The sequence below is a fragment of the Nycticebus coucang genome, chromosome 4 (genome assembly GCF_027406575.1).
Source record: "Nycticebus coucang isolate mNycCou1 chromosome 4, mNycCou1.pri, whole genome shotgun sequence".
NCBI lineage: Eukaryota > Metazoa > Chordata > Mammalia > Primates > Lorisidae > Nycticebus > Nycticebus coucang.
In genome coordinates, this window is record NC_069783.1 from 106,670,617 (window position 1) to 106,689,920 (window position 19,304).

Below are 19,304 nucleotides of genomic sequence, written 5' to 3' on the forward strand. Positions count from 1 at the left end.
CCCAAGCCCGTTGCTGGGCTGTGGGCGTGTGTCGTCAGACGCAATTGCGGGGCACTCGGATAAGGTTGGCAGTCAGTAGCGTCAAAACCCCACAACGGGGGGCCCAGTGGGGGTTGTGTGATACTGCGGCATGGAACTGTGCGCACACATGCCGGTTGATGTCCCAATGCACTGGCTGCCTTTCCCCAGGCTGCAGAGAACCTTGCTCTGCAGACAGCAGTGTCAGATTGTATCAGATCCTCCCAGCCCTCTTCTTCTCCTCTCCCCCTGGGGATTGTCAAAACTGGTGCCACCTGCTCTGGCTGTCAGGAGACTCATTTTGTTGTGTTGCGGCTGCAAGCCCTTCTCTTTTGGAGGCCTCTGGTCTCAAGCATGTGAATAGCACATGAAGTGATCGCTATTTTGCTTGCTGACATTTCTTCAGTGGTGTTGATTAGTTCAGAAGGGTTGATTTAATTGGGGCAGTGACCACTTCCCTGGTTGGACAGCTCTTGTGTCAGCTATGAGGCCTTCCAGGGCAAGTGTTCTTGCTTTTCAGTGTGTTAATAGACTCAGAAGGGTGAGCAGTAGGGATTGTCTGATTTTCCCCCCAAGTCCTGCAAATACACGCGTGTTAGAGTACAATCCTCCCCCCGTCCTCATGGGGAATGGCAGGGATCTAAGTCTGCTTCACTGCAGAACTGAATGTGAAACTATACGTGCCTGACGCTGGGCTTCTTCAAAGGCAGATGGGTGCAAGAGTCTGGTGAATGAGTCCCTCCATCTGAGCAGGTGACATGGGTGCCTTTGTTATTTTCTTTGGGCCTTTCCCTGGGTGTGTCTGTCAGTGGGCTTCATTCAACATCATCTTTGGGCCTTTCCCTGGGTGTGTCTGTCAGTGGGCTTCATTCAACATCATCATTTGGAGGGCTTTGGCACCCTGCTAGTTATTCTGTGACTCTTGAGGCTAGTGTGGGGACTGTTAGCTTTGGGACAACCTTGCTTTTTAGCTTTCTCTGTGACTGGCTGCTGGAGGGCTGGGGAGCCCGGGATGGTTAGCAGTACTTTAAGTGCCCATTCATGCTTGTGCTCATTTTCGGAACTGCATTGGGAAGAGATGGTGGTGGTTTTCTCTCATGGTGATGTCATTGGTTTGTGTTTCCTGGACTGGGTGTAGGTCCTGAGCTTTTTGCTTGGGAAGGTTGATTTCATTAGGTTAAGCAACTGGCCTTGAATCACTGAAATAGAATAGAAATAAAATAAATGGATGTAAGTTTTTCTATAACCATCAGAAAATTGCCTGAAAGACCAGTCCAATTTCTCTTCCCAGTGCTCCTTTCTTATGATTCATACTTCCTGAGTAAGAGGCAAAGAGAGGTGGGTGGCACGAACCAGGTGGCTGTTTGGGGGCAGAATGTGGAAGATGCAGGCAGTGGTAGTGGTGCCTTCCAGGGGGAAGGGGCCCCACCTTCTTGAGACTTGATTGTGTACAGCCAAGTGTGGTCAGTGCTCTGAGAACTGTGTCCTTGAATCCTCACAAAATCAGGTTGGATTAGCCCATTTACACCCTTAGATCATAGAGTGTGTTGTCTAAAACTGACAGCTAAAAACCCGACAGGAAAACCCGACAGCTTGTCTAAAATCATGGGATAGCTCTACTTTGTATTGGGAAATTTGGCCTCAGAACCTATCATCTTGCCCCTATTTGCAGTGACTCCTGTTCTCAAGTTCTCGGAGATATTGATGGCTCAGTTTACCTTGGGGCATTCAAGGCCTCCAAGATCTGTAGCCAAGTGTTTTGATTAATGAATTCACCTCCTTAAGACCTCCAGAGAGTCCCACATTTGGGATGTGTCAGAAAGTCTATTGTTTTCTCAAGGAGCCAACATGGGCCCATATCACAACCTGCTTTACTTGACAGAGACAACCACACATATGTGCTACTGGGGACATCTCAGAGGAGAGAAGAGGATCACCCCACTGCCATGTCCTTTCCCATAGGCTGTGGAATCCCTGTTTCCCAGGAACAGACTACCATGGGTCAGTTCTGTTTAGGTTCTGTCCCTGTGTCTCATCGTTGTGGTAGGCGCCAAACGGTGGCAGTGCTCATAATGATTGTGGGTGAAACGAAGGGAACACTGACAGACATACAAACCTGAAAATAGTCTGGAGGAGCCTCTGTCCTTGTGGGAAGTGTTGGAAACCACATGATTTTCTCCCATTTTCTGTTGTGAGTATGAGTGGAACATAGACTGTGAGCACTTGGAATGTTATAATGGAGATGAACCAGATCAATTCAAGATGTAAGTGAATTCCTAGCCACAGACATGATTTCATTTATGGTGTGAACAGAGAACAAACTTGAAGGTTCTGGCACAGCAGCCTGGCTGTGGCGGCTGGTATAGTTCCCAGGCTTTCCACCGTGGGTAGTTAATTACCCCTGTCACTTCTTTCTTAATCTTTTCAGAGGAATGTAATTCCTTATTTTATCTCTGAGAGAATCCTCAACTTCATTATTGAAGTCATTTTCAGGCTGTTTTATTATTTTTATTTCCTCTGGAGTAAGTTCATCCTGATTATTGATTTTTGTGGGATCTCTTTAGTAGGGTTAGTTTTCTTTATGTATTTTGGAATTTCTATTTTTCAGACTCTTCTTGAACGGGATTTTTTTTTACCCCCCCCCCCACAGTTTCTCTCTCACTCTCTCCCTGCTCACTCTTCCTGTCCTCCTATTTTTATTTACCTTACAGGGTATTTCCAGTCTCAAATTAGATGTTGTTATTGGAGCTCAGAGTTCTTGCACTGTGGTGACATTAGGAAGTAAGACAAGTCCTACTGACATAAGGCCAAGGGGCCCACTCCTTCCTGCCTCTCTGGATGCACCACCTTCCCCGAGCCATAGCACTGGGTAAAAGTCATAGATCATTTTCATCCTTCTCAGGGGGGAACTTAACTAGGATCATGTGGTGACCTCAATTCAGGTATCTTGCCTCACGTGGAACACACTGTGTCTTGGATATCTTGAAATTAATCTTAATTATATCTTAATTCTCTACCTCTTTCTGACTCAAGATCTAGAAGGTTCTAAAAGTTATGAATACCACATTGTATTCTATCCATTTTTAGTCCTTTTGAGCAGGCTAAATATTTTACAGTTTTCTCTCTATTCCTCAGTACAGCTATGTTCGGAGCAATGTTCATGGGGAAAAGGGCAGGTCAATGTTTGAACAAGTACAGTCAGTGAGTTTTATTGCTTCTTTGGGACATAAACATGCAATATAGGCAGGTGTGCCATGAGTCGGATGTGATTCTTACCAAGTACTGCATTAAGTGCTTAATATATATTATTATATTTTCTTCTAACATCATTTTAAAGTATCATTAACCTCATTTTATAGATCAGGAAACTTATGACTTGAAAAGAAGGAAGAAATTAGTCTTGATTCACATGCAGCTCATGGATTGCAGAAGCAGTGCCCAGCTCTGGGTCTAATTTCCAAATCAACTCTTAGCCCCTATGCTGTACCAAGTCCATGAATGCTGGGCATCAACTCACAAGCTCTTTCCTTTTGTCCTAGGAAAACCAACTGAAGGATGCTGCCCTGGGAGAACGTTGCCTGAGATCCCATCATGCAAGCCTTCCTGTGAAGGGCCGGTCAGCATGATGAGGTAACTGACCACCACCATGCCCTGGGGGAAGAATAGGGAGGAATCACTGAATTCCACCCAAAGTCAAGATGATCTGAGCCCTGGCCCAGGTCTCTTACATCTTTATAGGACCAGCACACAAAGAGACGAGTGATATCTGGCCCATGGTCTCTAGTCGTCTCAACTTGGAAGTCTGTTAGGTACCATAGCCTTACAACAGGCCAGAACAGACCTGCTCGTACCCACTCGGCCAATGGATGGTGTGGCCATTGCCTGATGCTGCACCCCCCAGACTCACAGGAAGGGTTGTCAGCACAAACTTGCAGAAGCACAAGGGACCCTCCTGGTTTCTGGGAAGACGTTTGGGGACTACCAGTTCCCTCATCTGATTCTTGGCTGGATTTGCAATCTGCTTTTTGTTAACCCTGATTGACAGAGTGAAATTAATTATCAGAACTCTTAATTATGAATGCCAGGAGACTGCATTGTCAGCACTGCAGAAGCGATTAGTTCTTGGGTGTAGAATGTGATATTGGGCTGTCTGGAGCATTAGGATGAATTCCCTCAGGCAGGGGCAGATAGCCTTGTGGAAGGAAACTAATGAGCTGAGGACCCAGGATGTGCTGCAAAGAATGTGTTCAATGACTTTGAAGCCTGCGAACCCAGCCTTTTACTGATTTAAAAAAACAAAATCCAAATTTCTTATTCCCTTGGGTTAAAGGTGCCTATTAAGCTCCCCCTCCCCCACCTGGGCAACTCTCCCTGTACCAGATCTGAGGTTGCTGCTGCCAAATATTTTAAGCTTTTCTACTTGGTATCCCTGTTGCTGCCACAAAAATCTGCAGTTTGAAATAGAAATAAGTCAAGCGGCCAGGTCTGGTGCTCCAGGTCATTTATGTGCTGTTGTGCCAGTGTGCAGCGGCAGGGCTCAGGGAAGGACTCAGAACCTACCAGTGTCTGGAGTTCTGGTGCCAGGTGCTGCCTAGGTTGGTGAGTGACCTGTGACTTATGATCTCCGCTTATCTGCCGGCTAGAAATCAAAGGTCTGCCAAAAGCCACAAACCACTTGTGTGACGATGGTCATGCAACCTATGGTGATTTCCCCCTTTGCTTTATTTCTAAACGAGAAAATGACAAAAGTTTATATGTATAAGGATGAAACACATAGGCATTTGGGATTTGGAGGCTAAGTTTTGGCTAAAAAGGAAGTGTTTAGACCGGGGTTGTACCTGAATATCATTATTTGTTTTGCCTTAGTAGCAAAAAAAGAAAAAACTTACAAGACTGAATTAGTCTTTGCTTTCTCTTTGTTGTAATCAGAACAAAGGGGGAACTGTCTGGGTTTCCAACTTTGAACGTCTGGGAAATTTTTTTTTTTTTTTGGTATGCCTTCTTGAAAATCTGTTCAAGTCCTTTTTGTTATTCTGAGTCATCTTTCTCCTTTAGGAAGAGAACAACTGGGCTCAGATCCTGGGAGAATGTTCTAGTCCAAGTGCAGTGTGATAGGGCTGTGGGTCTGGCTCTAAGGGATTGTTCTCTGGTCATGAAAGTGATGGAATTTGAGACAGACACATGGATACCACAGGGATCGTGCGGCCCTGAAGCGTGTATGGCCAGAGCACCAGGGCATCCTCAGTGGTGGGCTGTGCACCAAGGCCCCTGGCATGCTCTGGGCTGCAGTGGCCAGCTGGGCAGAGAAGAGACTGTGTTTGGCACTGTTCTAGGCCACTGGCCCCTGAGGTGCCAGCATTCAAATGGCCCATCCAAGCCAACACTTAGAGTATTTTTAATTCAGAGGCATGAGCCTTTCACCCAGGCACCATTGGTTGCTCCAACTTAGAGTCATCTTCTCTGGGTGCATGAACTGGGATTATTTCCAATGCTTTAACAGAAGCCTGAGCTCAGGAAGTCCAGTGGTGGGAGCTTGGGCCAGAGGAATGGGATAGTACCTTGCACCTATCATACTCTGCCATGTGTGGTGGCCGCTTCTGTCACACTGTGACAGGTGCTGTTCCATTTCCAAGGATCTCCTCACTGGCTGGAAGAAGAGGAGCCAGAGCCTTTCTTATGAAGCTTTGTATTTGTGAAAGCCTACCACCCTCCAGAGATTCTTTAGGAAATCCTATGGGGTTTCAGATTTTTTAGGAAATACCACATGGGGTTTCAGTCTGGGTCTCCATAGGAGAGAGACAGCACACTCCAGAAAAGTGACCAAGGAGGGTTACAGAGGGCTTTTGAGAGGGCGTGGGCAGAGGTAAGGGAGCCAGCAGGAGTGTCCGGGGATTTATAGACCTTGCCCTGTGGAGTAGGGACAGCAAGGCAGTGCATGGTCCCAGCTTGCCCAGGACTGAGGTTTTCCAGGGACTCTCTTCCAGGTGCTGACCTGCAGGGAGAATTGTAAAAGTGCTCATGATTATTATGAGTATTATCTAGTTGGCTTCTATATTAGTCACCTATTGCTGCTCTGACAAATTGCCACAAACATTGTGTTTTGCACAACACAAATTTTATTGTCTGACAGCTCTGGAGGTTAGATTTCCTAAAATCCTAATATCAACAGGGCTGGTTCCTGCTGGAGGCTCCAGGGAGAATCTGTTCCTTTTCTTCCACAGGGTGCAGCTTTTAGAGGTGCCTGCACCCTGTGGCTCATGGCCCCTTTGTCTGTCTTCAAAGCCAGCACAGGAGTATCTTCTGATCTTTCTCCCCTGATTCTCTCTCTCCTAACTCTATGTAAATACTTGTGATAACATTGAGCCCACCTGGATAACCCAGGGTCACCTGCTCTTCTGAGATCCTTATAATTCCATCTCCAAAATCCCTTTTGCCATATGAAGTGACCTATTCTCAAGTTTGGGGGATTAGGATGTGGGCATCCTTGTGGGGTCACTACTTGGCTTGCCTCAGTCCTCTGTCCCCCTCTCCTCATCCACACACTCCTTGCTGTTGCAGAGCACTGGCTGGGATCACTCTGAGAACCACAAAGATGATGCTCTGGAACATTTCAAGCCAAAGTAATGCAAAGCCATAGTCTTGGCACGAGATGAGGTCTTCTAAAGAGTCAGTGTCATGGCCGTGCTCCAGTGCTCTGTGGAGTGTGGGCATTCTCCTCCTCCTTCCGTTCTCTTACCTTCTTCAGGAGCATCACCTTCAACAAACCCATTCCCACCATCACTGCCTCTACCACTTACTGCAATGACCATAGCATTTCCTACTGCAGAAATGCAGGGTTCCACTTCAGCATGTTAAATTTAGCTCCATCTCAGCTCTGTTATGGGACAAATAGGGTTTACAAGCTGCCTGATCCCTGAACTCCTGCCCCAGCCACTGTCTGTAAATTCTTGGAGGTGAGGGTGGTCCTGGTGCCTAGCAACCCATTTCCAGTTTTGTGTTGGACTAGGGCCTGCCTGTGGGTTGGGGATTGTTCTTGACCAAAGCCCTGGTCAGTGCCCTTGGCGGGGAGGCGTTCATTCCTGGCCACATCCTTGCCCTTGTGGGGCAGGATCACACTCTTACCTTGGGCTCTGTAATCAGAGCTTGAGACACAAGGCGGCTTCCCTGCGAGGTGTGAGTCTACACTCTGCTTCATAGAAACTCTTTCCTACGAAGACTCTGAGCCCTTTCTCTGGTTTCTGGACTGGTAGAATATTTTTTTCCTTATAGATTTTATTCATCAGAGTCCCAGCAGCAGATAGATAACACTTGCAAACTGGGGAAGGGGTGGAGTTTGAGAGAGAAACTCCTAACAAAGGTGTTGGGGTGGGGGGAAACTGGCAGCCAGGGCCACTCCCATCCCCATGGGGCAGGTACCTAAGGCCCAGGGTCGCTGATTCTCTAAGGCCACTCATAGGACTCAGCATAGCATTGCTCATGGTGAGGATTGGTGACCACAAAAGGACACAAATCTCAACTGACAAAAGGAGAAGGTGTGTGGGGAGAAGTCCCAGGGTCAAGATCCCAAAGTATCCCCACCAGGAGGATTCTCAAGAACCATACAGAAAAAAGGTGGGACCAGATTAAAGATGGTGGCCGAGTAACAGCTTCCCTGCAACTGGGCACGGTGAGTCTGGGGAGATAAGACTCCAGACATCTCTGGCTGGTAGGATCTGCCTATAATCATCCCTTTGAGGATACAGGGAGCCAGCAAGGGACTTCTGGACCCCAAGAGGAGGACAAAAACAGTGGGAAACTGGCAAGTGGTTGCGTGTGTTCGATCAACCTAATCACGCCAGCAACCGTAAGTACAAGCAGCAGTAAGACTGCAAACCAGAAAGGCCTTACCTGTGATCTGTTTTGGTGTTTTTGGACTTGGCACTCAGTTGAACTGCCTTGGGGAGAGCTTGAGCAGGAGTGTGGAGAACTTTGGGCATTGTCTGGGGCCCCAGACAGAGCCACTGAGCTGGGCTGCAGGGAGCCATTGTGTGAGAGAACTGCCCTGGCAAGCTCTGCCCTCAGGGTGCCAGAGCAAGGATCGGGTGGGACGTAGTAACCTAGCGACTGAGCAGCCTAAAGGCGGGGACTGAGCTGCCTTACAGCCTTAACCCTTAGGGGCAGAGTGAGACGGTTTTGGCACACTGCAGGCTTGGGCTGTTGCCCTGGGGAGAGTGCTGTGGTGTCACAGCTCATAGCAACCTCAAATTCCTGGGCTTGGCGCTGCCTGGACCTCTATAAGATCTGTGCTGTGACTCCGCACCAACTGGGCCTCTGCATGCCCTGATCAGGAACTGCGGGAGCCGTGCAACCCTGCGTCCTCCCTCCTGTGTCCTCCCAGCCTCCACACTGGCCCGCTTATCTGACCAGGGATACTGGTAGCCACGTGCCCTCTGGAGCCTTCCCTGCTTCTGTGCAGAGCCCTTCTCCTGGCCAGAGACTGATAGAGCCTTGGGCTCTCTGTGCCAAAGTCACTGGGCACGAGGCACTCCCAGAACCATGCGCACCACCTCCTGCTCTGTTGCTGGATCCAGGTGTGTCACACACCGGAGCTGCTTCCACAACCAGAACTCCCTAGCTGGAGCAGCCCCAGAAGAACTACACAGGTCACTTCCTACAAAGATCAAGCAACAATAGAGTGATCCTGCTGGGATCTAATCTTGGAGAGACACCTCCCCAACTCTGAGGACGGCCAGAGGCAACGGTGAAAAACAATCATGAGGCGAAATCAACAGAAAAACTCTGGCAATATGAATAATCAGAGTAGATCAACTCCCCTAAGGATCAATGGGGCAGACACACCACAAGATCCCATGCACAAACAAATAGCTGAGATGTCACAAATCGAATTCAGAATCTGGATAGCAAATAAGATTGAATTAGAACTCCAAGCAGTTACCCAAAAAAATATCTCAAGAATTCAACAAATTCAAAGACCAAATGACCAAAGATTTTGACACATTGAGACAAGAAGTTGCATCCCTCAAAGATCTGAGAAACACAGTAGAATAACTCAGTAACAGAATGGAGCAAGCAGAAGAAAGGATTTCTGACATTGAAGACAAAGTTTTCAAACGCTCCCAAACTCTCAAAGTCGATGAGAAATGGAGGGCAAAAACAGATCACTCTCTCAGAGAGCTCTGGGATAATTCGAAGAAAATCAATATTCGTCTTACAGGGATTCCCGAAAGTGATGAAGTGGCTTCACCAGGCACAGAGTCTCTCCTCCATGAGATTATGAAGGAGAACTTTCCAGACATGCCAAGAGATTCTGAAATTCAGATAGCAGACAGTTTCAGAACTCCAGCACGACTCAACCTAAATAAGACATCCCCCAGACACATCATAATCAATTTCACTAAAGTTAATATGAAGGAGAAAATTCTGAAAGCTGCCAGATGAATGAAAACCATTACCTACAAGGGGAAGAATATCAGAATAACTGCAGATCTCTCTGCTGAAACCTTCCAAGCTAGAAGAGAATGGTCATCGACTTTTAATCTCCTAAAACAACCAGGATCAACACAGAATCCTATACCCAGCTAAACTGAGTTTCATTTATGACAGAGAAATTAAATACTTCAATGACATTCACATGTTGAAGAAATTTGCCATAACTAAACCAGCTCTCCAGGATATTCTCAGACCTATCCTCCATAAAGACCAATGTAATCCTCCACCACAAAAGTAAACTCACCCAGAAAATTTTAATCAAATTCCAACTTCCAGTCGCAAAAGGATTAAAAATGTCTACTGGACTCTCAAAAGGCTTATCAATATTCTCAATTAATGTGAATGGTTTAAACTGTCCTCTAGAGAGGCACAGGTTGGCTGACTGGATATAAAAACTAAAGCCAGATATATGCTGCATACAAGAATCGCATCTTACATTACCAGACAAATATAGACTCAAGGTGAAGGGATGGTCATCTATATTCCTGGCAAATGGAAAGCAGAAAAAAGCAGGCATTGCAATCCTGTTCGCAGACGCAATAGGCTTTAAACCAACCAAAATAATTAAGGATAAGGATGGACACTTCATATTTGTTAAAGGTAATACTCAATATGATGAGATCTCTATTATTAATATTTATGCACTCAAGCACAGCACACTTCAATTTATAAGAGAAACTCTAACAGACATGAGCAACTTGATTTCCTCCACTTCCATAGTAGTTGGAGATTTTAACACCCCTTTATCAGTGCTGGATAGATCCTCCAAAAAGAAGCTAAGCAAAAAAATTTTAGATTTGAACTCAACCATTCAACATCTGGACTTAACAGACGTCTACAGAACATTTCATCCCCAAAAAACTGAATACACATTCTTCTCATCAGCCCACGGAACATACTCCAAAATCGACCACATCCTAGGCCACAAATCTAACCTCAGCAAATTTAAAAAAATAGAAATTATTCCTTGCGTCTTCTCAGACCATCATGGAATAAAAGTCGAACTCAATAACAACAGGAACCTGCATACCCATACAAAAACATGGAAGCTAAACAACCTTATGCTGAAGGATAGATGGGTTATAGACGAGATTAAGAAGGAAATCACCAAATTTTTGGAACAAAACAACAATCAAGACACGAATTACCAGAACTGGGATACTGCAAAGGCAGTCCTAAGAGGGAAATTTATAGCACTGCAAGCCTTCCTGAAGAAAATGGAAAGAGAGGAAGTTAATAACTTAATGGGACATCTCAAGCAACTGGAGAAGGAAGAACACTCCAACCCCAAACCCAGCAGAAGAAAACAAGTAACCAAAATCAGAGCAGAACTAAATGAAATTGAAAACAAAAGAATTACACAACAGATCAATAAATCCAAAAGTTGGTTTTTTGAAAAGATCAATAAAATAGATAAACCTTTGGCTAACCTAACCAGGAAAAAAAGAGTAAAATCTCTAATTTCATCAATCAGAAATGGTAAAGATGAAATAACAACAGACCCCTCAGAAATTCAAAAATTCCTTAACAAATACTACAAGAAACTCTACTCACAGAAATATGAAAATCTGAAAGAAATCGACCAATACCTGGAAGAACGCCACTTACCAAGACTTAGCCAGAATGAAGTGGAAATGTTGAACAGGCTTATATCAAGTTCTGAAATAGCATCAACTATACAAAATCTCCCTAAAAAGAAAAGCCCAGGACCAGATGGCTTTACATCAGAACTCTACCAAACCTTTAAAGAAGAACTGGTACCTATACTACTAAACCTCTTCCAAAATATAGAAAAAGAAGGAAAATTACCCAACACATTCTATGAAGCAAATAACACCTTGATCCCCAAACCAGGGAAAGACCCAACAAGAAAAGAAAATTATAGACCAATATCACTAATGAATATTGATGCTAAAATACTCAATAAGATCCTAACAAACAGAATCCAACAACGCATCAAAAAAATTATACACCATGACCAAGTGGGATTTATCCCAGGTTCTCAAGGCTGGTTCAATATATGTAAATCTATAAATGTAATTCAACACATAAACAAACTAAAAAATAAGGACCATATGATTCTTTCAATTGATGCAGAAAAAGCTTTTGATAGTATCCAGCATCCCTTCATGATCAGAACACTTAAGAAAATTGGTATAGAAGGGACATTTCTTAAACTAATAGAGGCCATCTACAGCAAACCCATAGCCAATATCGTATTGAATGGAGTTAAATTGAAATCATTTCTACTTAGAGCAGGAACCAGGCAAGGTTGCCCATTGTGTCCATTGCTCTTTAACATTGTAATGGAAGTTTTAACCATTGCAATTAGGGAAGAAAAGGCAATCAAGGGTATCCACGTAGGGTCAGAAGAGATCAAACTTTCACTCTTCACAGATAATATGATCGTATATCTGGAAAACACTAGGGATTCTACTACAAAACTTTTAGAAGTGATCAAAGAATACAGCAATGTCTCAGGCTACAAAATCAACACCCATAAATCTGTAGCCTTTATATACACCTACAATGACCAAGCTGAAAAAACAGTCAAGGACTCTATTCCTTTCACAGTAGTGCCAAAGAAGATGAAATATTTGGGAGTATAACTAACAAAGGATGTGAAAGATCTCTACAAATAGAACTATGAAACTTTAAGAAAAGAAATAGCTAAAGATGTTAACAGATGGAAAAACATACCATGCTCATGGCCGGGAAGAATCAACATTGTTAAAATGTCCATACTACCCAAAGCAATATATAATTTTAATGCAATTCCTATTAAAGCTCCATTGTCATATTTTAAAGATCTTGAAAGTGCTTCATTTTATATGGAATCAGAAAAAACCTCGAATAGCCAAAACATTACTCAGCCATAAAAACAAAGCAGGAGGAATCACGCTACCAGACCTGAGACTATACTATAAATTGATAGTGATCAAAACAGCATGATACTGGCACAAAAGCAGAGAAGTAGATGTCTGTAACAGAATAGAGAACCAAGAGATGAATCTAGCTACTTACCGTTATTTGATCTTTGACAAGCCAATTAAAAACATTCAGTAAGGAAAAGATTCCCTATTTAACAAATGGTGCTGGGTAAACTGGCTGGCAACCTATAGGAGATTGAAACTGGACCCACACCTTGCACCATTAACTAAGATAGACTCTCACTGGATAAAAGATTTAAACTTAAGACATGAAACTATAAAAATACTTGAAGAAAGTGTAGGGAAAACTCTTGAAGGAATTGGCCTGGGTGAATATTTTATGAGGAGGACTCCCCAGGCAATTGAAGCAGTATCAAAAATACACTACTGGGAACTGATCAAACTAAAAAGCTTCTGCACAGCCAAGAACATAGTGAGTAAAGCAAGCAGACAGCCCTCAGAATGGGAGAAAATATTTGCAGGTTATACCTCCGATAAAGGTCTAATAACCAGAATCCACAGAGAACTCAGACGTATTAGCAAGAAAAGAACACATGACCCCATCTCAGGGTGGGTAAGGGACTTGAAGAGAAACTTCTCTAAAGAAGACAGACGCACAATCTACAAACACATGAAAAAAAGCTCATGATCCTTAATCATCAGAGAAATGCAAATCAAAACTACTTTGAGATATCACCTAACTCCAGTAAGAGTAGCCTACATAACAAAATCCCAAAACCAGAGATGTTGGTGTGGATGTGGAGAAAAGGGCACATTTCTACACTGCTGGTGGGAATGCACACTAATACGTTCCTTCTGGAAGGATGTTTGGAGAATACTTAGAGACCTAAAGATAGACCTGCAATTCAATCCTGTAATTTCTTTACTAGGTATATACCCAGAAGACCAAAAATCACAATATAACAAAGACATCTGTACCAGAATGTTTATTGCAGCCCAATTCATAACTGCTAAGTCATGGAAGAAGCCCAAGTGCCCATCGACCCATGAATGGACTAGCAAATTGTGGTACATGTATAGCATGGAATATTATGCAGCCTTAAAGAAAGATGGAGACTTTACCTCTTTCATGCTTACATGGATGGAGCTGGAACATACTCTTAGCAAAGTATCTCAGGAATGGAAGAAAAAGTATCCAATGTACTCAGCTCTACTATGAAGCTAAATTATAGCTTTCCCATGAAGGCTATAACCCAACTATAGCACAAGACTATGGGGAAAGGGCCAAGGAAGGGGAAGGGAGGGGGCGGTTTTGGTGGAGGGAGGGTAATGGGTGGGGCCACATCTACAGTGCATCTTAGAATGGGTACAGGCAAAACTTACTAAATGCAGAATACAAATGCCTGCATACAGTAACTAAGAAAATGCCATGAAGGCTACGTTGAGCAGTTTGATGAGAATATTTCAGATTGTATATGAAACCCACACATTGTACCCCTTGATTGCACTAATGTACACAGCTATGATTTAACAATAAAAATAAATTAATAAAAAAAAAGAACCATACAGAATGCACTTAATTCCCCCATGGAAGTAAGTTGTGGCATGTGTGAGGTGCCATCTACCAGGGAAACCCTTTAAAGTCTCAGCACCCAGGGTTTTACTGGGGGTTAGTCACCTGGGTACCTGTACCCAGCATGTAACAAAATTTTAGATGCCCAGAAAGAAAGTAGGTGTTCAGAAGACGCTACATTGTGTAATGAGCCTTGATACAGTGTGCTACCCTTATTCATTAGGGAGGAGGGAACCTTACCTGAAATTACAATTCCCAGCTCACCAGCCAAGCTCAGCTGACTAGTAGCCTTTCTGAAGAGGGTAGCCTTGGGCCTGCACAGATGAGCATGTGGGCTGATGGGAAGTGTCCAGGAAGGGATCTCTGATGCACACTGATCTCAGTCTTTCCTGCTGGTCTCTTCCACTGGTCAAGGCTAACTTAAAGCCAGATGGAACAGGAGAAGCAGATGCAAAGATGGGCCTCTCAGGGGATGCAGTAGGATGGCCTGGATTTAGAGGGGCCAAAAAAAAAAAACCCACCTAGGAATGTGAGTGAGAAGTGATGGCTTGCAGCAAGACTGTACCCTGGGTGTTGAGCTTCAGAAGTAAGGACTATTTAATTCAAATAGGTCATGACATTTGCACTAGGAGCACTTGGATGTTTTACTAAGTTCATTGCCTCATGCATCACGTTGCAGGCAAATGGTGTTAAAGTACTCCTTGGAATCAAACCTCTCTATGACCTCTTAATAACAGCTTTCCTGTGACTCTGCTCCCATTTAGGAAAGCCAAGTGGGTGCCTTCCTTTCTTTCGGTGCCACAGAAGTCATCAGGTTAAACTAACACTCAGTACATAAAGTATTTGAAACAGGGCTTCTGCCCCTGAAAAACGTGACTTTATGATAGTCTGTTACTGGAGCCATACTGCATGTCATAACACTGGGGGAGAAAAATTACAAGTCTGTTGTTAGGTTCAAAGATGTTGCTTCTGCAAGGAGAATCAGTAGGAAAGAAATCGTGGTAACTTCTCTCGTCACAGCATGTCCTCACCTGTCTCACAAAAGCCATAGGAGAGGTTGAGAAGAAGCAGTGCCTCCTAAATAAGCCAATAACTTGGCCTTGGAGGTCATGTCCTAAGAATAAAACTGATACAGTTTCTGAATTTATAGGGGAATTAACTATAATCTATGTGTAATTTTGTTGTCATTTTTATCCACTATTGAAACAAGGGGCAAGAGTGAGATTTTGTGCATCAGAGAAAAAATTGACTCTGGTGGCACACACTTGTGGTCCCAGCTACTTGAGAGGTGGAGACATCACCTGAGCCCAGGAGTTTAAGGTTGCTGTGAGGTATGATGATGCCACTGTGTTCTAGCTGGGGTGACAGGTGACAGACTGAGACCCTGTCCCAAAATAAATAGATAAAAATAATAATAAGGGGAAAGTTTTACGCAGAAGAATCACTATGCCCAATTTGGGTAACACTTCTGTATCTGATAGGACTCTCATGGTTACTAAGGGACTGGTGACAATTCAAACTGATATAAACAAAGAGAATCCATTGGCCCAACTATCTTGAAAGGAAAAGATAATTAGCTTCAGGCACAGCTTGATTTAGATGCTCAAAAGATCCCTCAAGATCCTGCTTTTCTCTGGCTTCATCTCATTGGTTCTGTCCTCAGCTGGGTTTTTTCCTTATGATGGCAAATGGCATGGCAGCACTGGCCTTTTGTCCTCACCTTTCCAAGTTTAGCTGGAAAAAGAGAACATCTTCCCAGGCTCGTACACATGTCTAAGAGCATGTTCTCTGAGGATGCAATGGAGCTGTGTAACTTCCCCAACCAATCATTATCTTCCAGGGCAGCAAGACTACACTGATTGGCCAGGCATAGGGAACATGCCCAGGTCCTGAACCAATGCCTGAGGCTGTGGTGAAAGCAGGCGGGATGAAGAGGGAGGTCATTTGCTGATTGGCCAGCTGTCAGTCACGTCGGCCACCCCCAGCGTCATGGCCCCTTAGTGAGGTCCGTGATGGAGGACGAGGACGGAGAAGGCTCTGAGGAAGGAAATGGAAGCTCTTGCCCTTAAGGAGGAGGCTGTGGCTGCCCACTGCGGATGGGCGCACACCCTGGGTCCCAAGCGTGCTATAACCACCTCCCTGTTGCCCTGCCTTCTCCCTGCAGGTAAGGGCAGAGCATGCCCTGCTCCGCCACGCGCTCTCCGCAGTTCCCGGGGGACACAACTCGCCCGTGAGGGAAAAGCGCCAGCCCCGAGCCAAGCTGGAGAACCTGGAACAGGTCCTGAAGGTAGGATGCTGCCCTGTCCTCCAGCTGCGGAGGAGGGATGTGGGTTCCAGGGCGGGAGGCAGTGGAGGCACTCTTTTGGAGCCATCATCAAAATTCAGGGCTGTTGGGACTGTTTTTATCCTTTCTGTGGTATAAAAAGCGATAACTAATGAAATCTGAGTGTTTTTGGAAGCAGTCCTGTAAAAGCAATTATGCATTTCCATTTCTTAGCATGTTAAACACAGCTGAGCTGAGGGCACGGGCGGCTCGGGAATGGGAATGGAGCTCACTTACTGAAGACCAGGGGCAGGGGCTGCAGTAGTGTTTTAAACTTCATGAATTTTAAGTTGTTCCTCAGATGTTTAATGACCTTTGTTAAAAAGAGAATAGATAAATCAGAAAATCGCTCTATCAGGGTGTAGGTAATTAGATACTCCTCATGCATTTCTGATGAGCGGGGGTATCCTTCAGTATTTAATGGGTGGGTTGATTTGCTATTGATGTCACAGAGTTAAGCTGAATGAATTCTTTAGTTTTTTTTTTCTTTGAGTATTAAAATTTTATTGAATTCTCATGGTGAGAATTTAAATGAAAAATCAAAGAATAATCATCTCCAGTCCTATTAATCAGTACATGCGCTACTTGGATCACTTGGCGTTTCACAAGTATAGAAAAGGAGATTGTGTTGCCCTTAGTGATATACTTTAAATCAAGAAGAGATTTTAATTCCAGCTCTAGCTTATTGGAGTCAATGGTTGCTGCTCTGAGGTTCCACAATGAATGGTGACCAGTGACAGGGTAGGGGAATGAACCCTGGTGGACTGATATTAAGTATCATTGATGGTTGCAGAATTTTGTAAATATCCTACAGCTACTAAATTGTACACTTAAAAATGGTGACTTTAGGGCACATGAATTACATGTTAGTTAAAAAGTAAAGATGCCCTGTTCTCACTGCTGACCCTAAATGTGAGCCAAGCTAGTGGTATGGTTCTCCGCAGAGGAGCAAGGCCATGGTCAGCACCATGTGGCTTGGCCTGCTAGTTCCTGGCGGGGATAGCTGAGATGAGCACTGATGATACTGCTTCTTGCTATTTGCTCTAAGTTTAGGGCACAACCCTAAAGAGAGGAGTTGCTACCACATAATTATATAAGCAACTGCCTTGACTATTGACTGAGTTTTCTGAGGGCATGAACAATGAGTTATTCAACCTTTAGTTGTTTGCATCATGTTTGATGTCTGTTGAACTTAGTGGAGGATGGGCCGCAATGTTAAGGGCGTAACTGAAAGTCTGTGAGATTAAAAGTAAGCAGGAAGGATAGTTTAGACCAGTGGTTCTCAGTGGGTGCAGTTTGCTCCCCTGGGGACATTTGATTGGTATGACTGGGGAAGGAGAGGTCAGAGAGTTTTTGAAGCAGGAGTGTCCAATCTGTGGCCTATAGGCCAGGTGCGATATCAAGAAAAGTATGCACGGACCTGTTTTGCTAATCAGCTTTTTTTATTATTTGTGTATTTAACATGTAGTCCAAGATAATTCTTATTTTTCTAATGTGTGGCAGAGGAAAAAAATAAAATTGAACGCCCTTGCTTTAAAGCCTCCTACAATGCACACAGGGCAGCCCCCTGCATCAGAGAATCAGCTGGTCGCAAATGAGGTTCAGAAACCATGCACTTCATTTCTTGTTTCTGCCAAAACAAGTTACCCACAGTGGTTTAGCGGCTTCATACAACAATTTTGGAGGTCATAGGGCAAAACTAGTCTTACAGAGTTAACATGGCAATGTTGGCGTGGCTGTATTTTCTTTCCTAAGGCTTTGGAGGGTCTGTTCTTATGGCTTTTTATGGCCTTACTCCATTTCACAGCCAGTGGTGCAACATCTTCTTGGATTTTATCAAAACCCTGGTGATGACATTGGGTGATGCAGTGTAATCTCCCATCTCAAGGTCCTTAACTAAGTCATATCTGCAAAGTCCCTCTTGCCAGGGGAGTTAATGTATCTCCGGGTCCTGGGTTGAGAACTTGGATATCTTTGGGGTTGTCATTTCAGGTACTATCTCCCTGGACCAAACACACTGGCACCATAGGTGTCAGAGGAGGTCCGATTAATAACTGCAGGGTTTTAAGATTCTCACCTCTCCCACCTCGCCCACAGTGGCTGCCCTTCTTATCTGACTTTAGGTTTGAACCTCACCATTAGGACCTTGCACAGGAATGACAGCCCAGGCTTACACCTGAGCTCCTGCCCTCCTCCCTCCTGCAAACTGTCCTCTTCATGCCCTCCTGTCTACAGGTATTCACACTGGGGGCATAGCCTGCTTTTGGGAGGACAGAGGGGGAAAAGAGGCCCTCAGAGGGCTTGATGTGAACTTGAGACTCCCCCAAACACATTGTGACAACATATAGGGAATGCCATCTAACAGAAGCTAACTGGAGACTCGGCGCCCAGGATTATTATTGGGGGCTGGCCACATGGGCACCTGTGCCTGGAATGTACCCAACTGCCAGGCTTTCAGAAGGAGAGCAGATAGATAGCATGGTCTAGGCACCCTGAGCCCTTCTTAGGAGATAGTGAGGACTCTACCAAATTTAAGTTCCCGGACATCAGCCAAGGGGCTGACCTTGCCAAGAAGAGTAGTCTCTAGCCTGCGATGTGAACTCTGGCCTATACCCCCAGCCCAGATTCCCATGCCTGGGCTGCGTGTGCACCTATGGGTATGGTCTGGCCCCATCTAGAACCTCTCAGGGTAAAGCACACAAAAACTCTAGTTATGCAAACACTGGCTTGGGCTGCTGCTAAAACATACACTCTGCTCCCAGAAATCACAGGCCTCTTTCTCATCTCTGTTATCACTAAGGGGGACCCTGATATCTGTGGATGGGGCAGATATCACGTGCCATTGGAAACAGCAGGTTTAAATGTCACCTCTTTCCTGTTGTTCTGAAGACATGGGCTCGTTAAGAGCTGGTATCCTTTTCACCAGGTGCTAGATGGAAAGAAATCGTGTGCACAAAAACGCTTCACTGTTTCTACTGTGCATAGCAGATCCCACTAATGTGACATTCAA

General features: G+C 44.6%; 1 protein-coding gene across 14 annotated transcripts in view; it reads left to right on the forward strand.

Moving 5' to 3' along the window:
* Nucleotides 1-19,304, forward strand: part of RIMBP2 (RIMS binding protein 2) — a 266,080-nt gene that overhangs the window by 134,119 nt on the left and 112,657 nt on the right. For all 14 annotated transcript variants that reach the window (XR_008379598.1, XR_008379600.1, XR_008379599.1 and 11 more), the window contains exons 3-4: nucleotides 3,558-3,648; nucleotides 16,136-16,258. The gene's annotated coding sequence lies outside the window, so the exon portion shown is untranslated. The remainder of the gene's footprint in view (nucleotides 1-3,557; nucleotides 3,649-16,135; nucleotides 16,259-19,304) is intronic.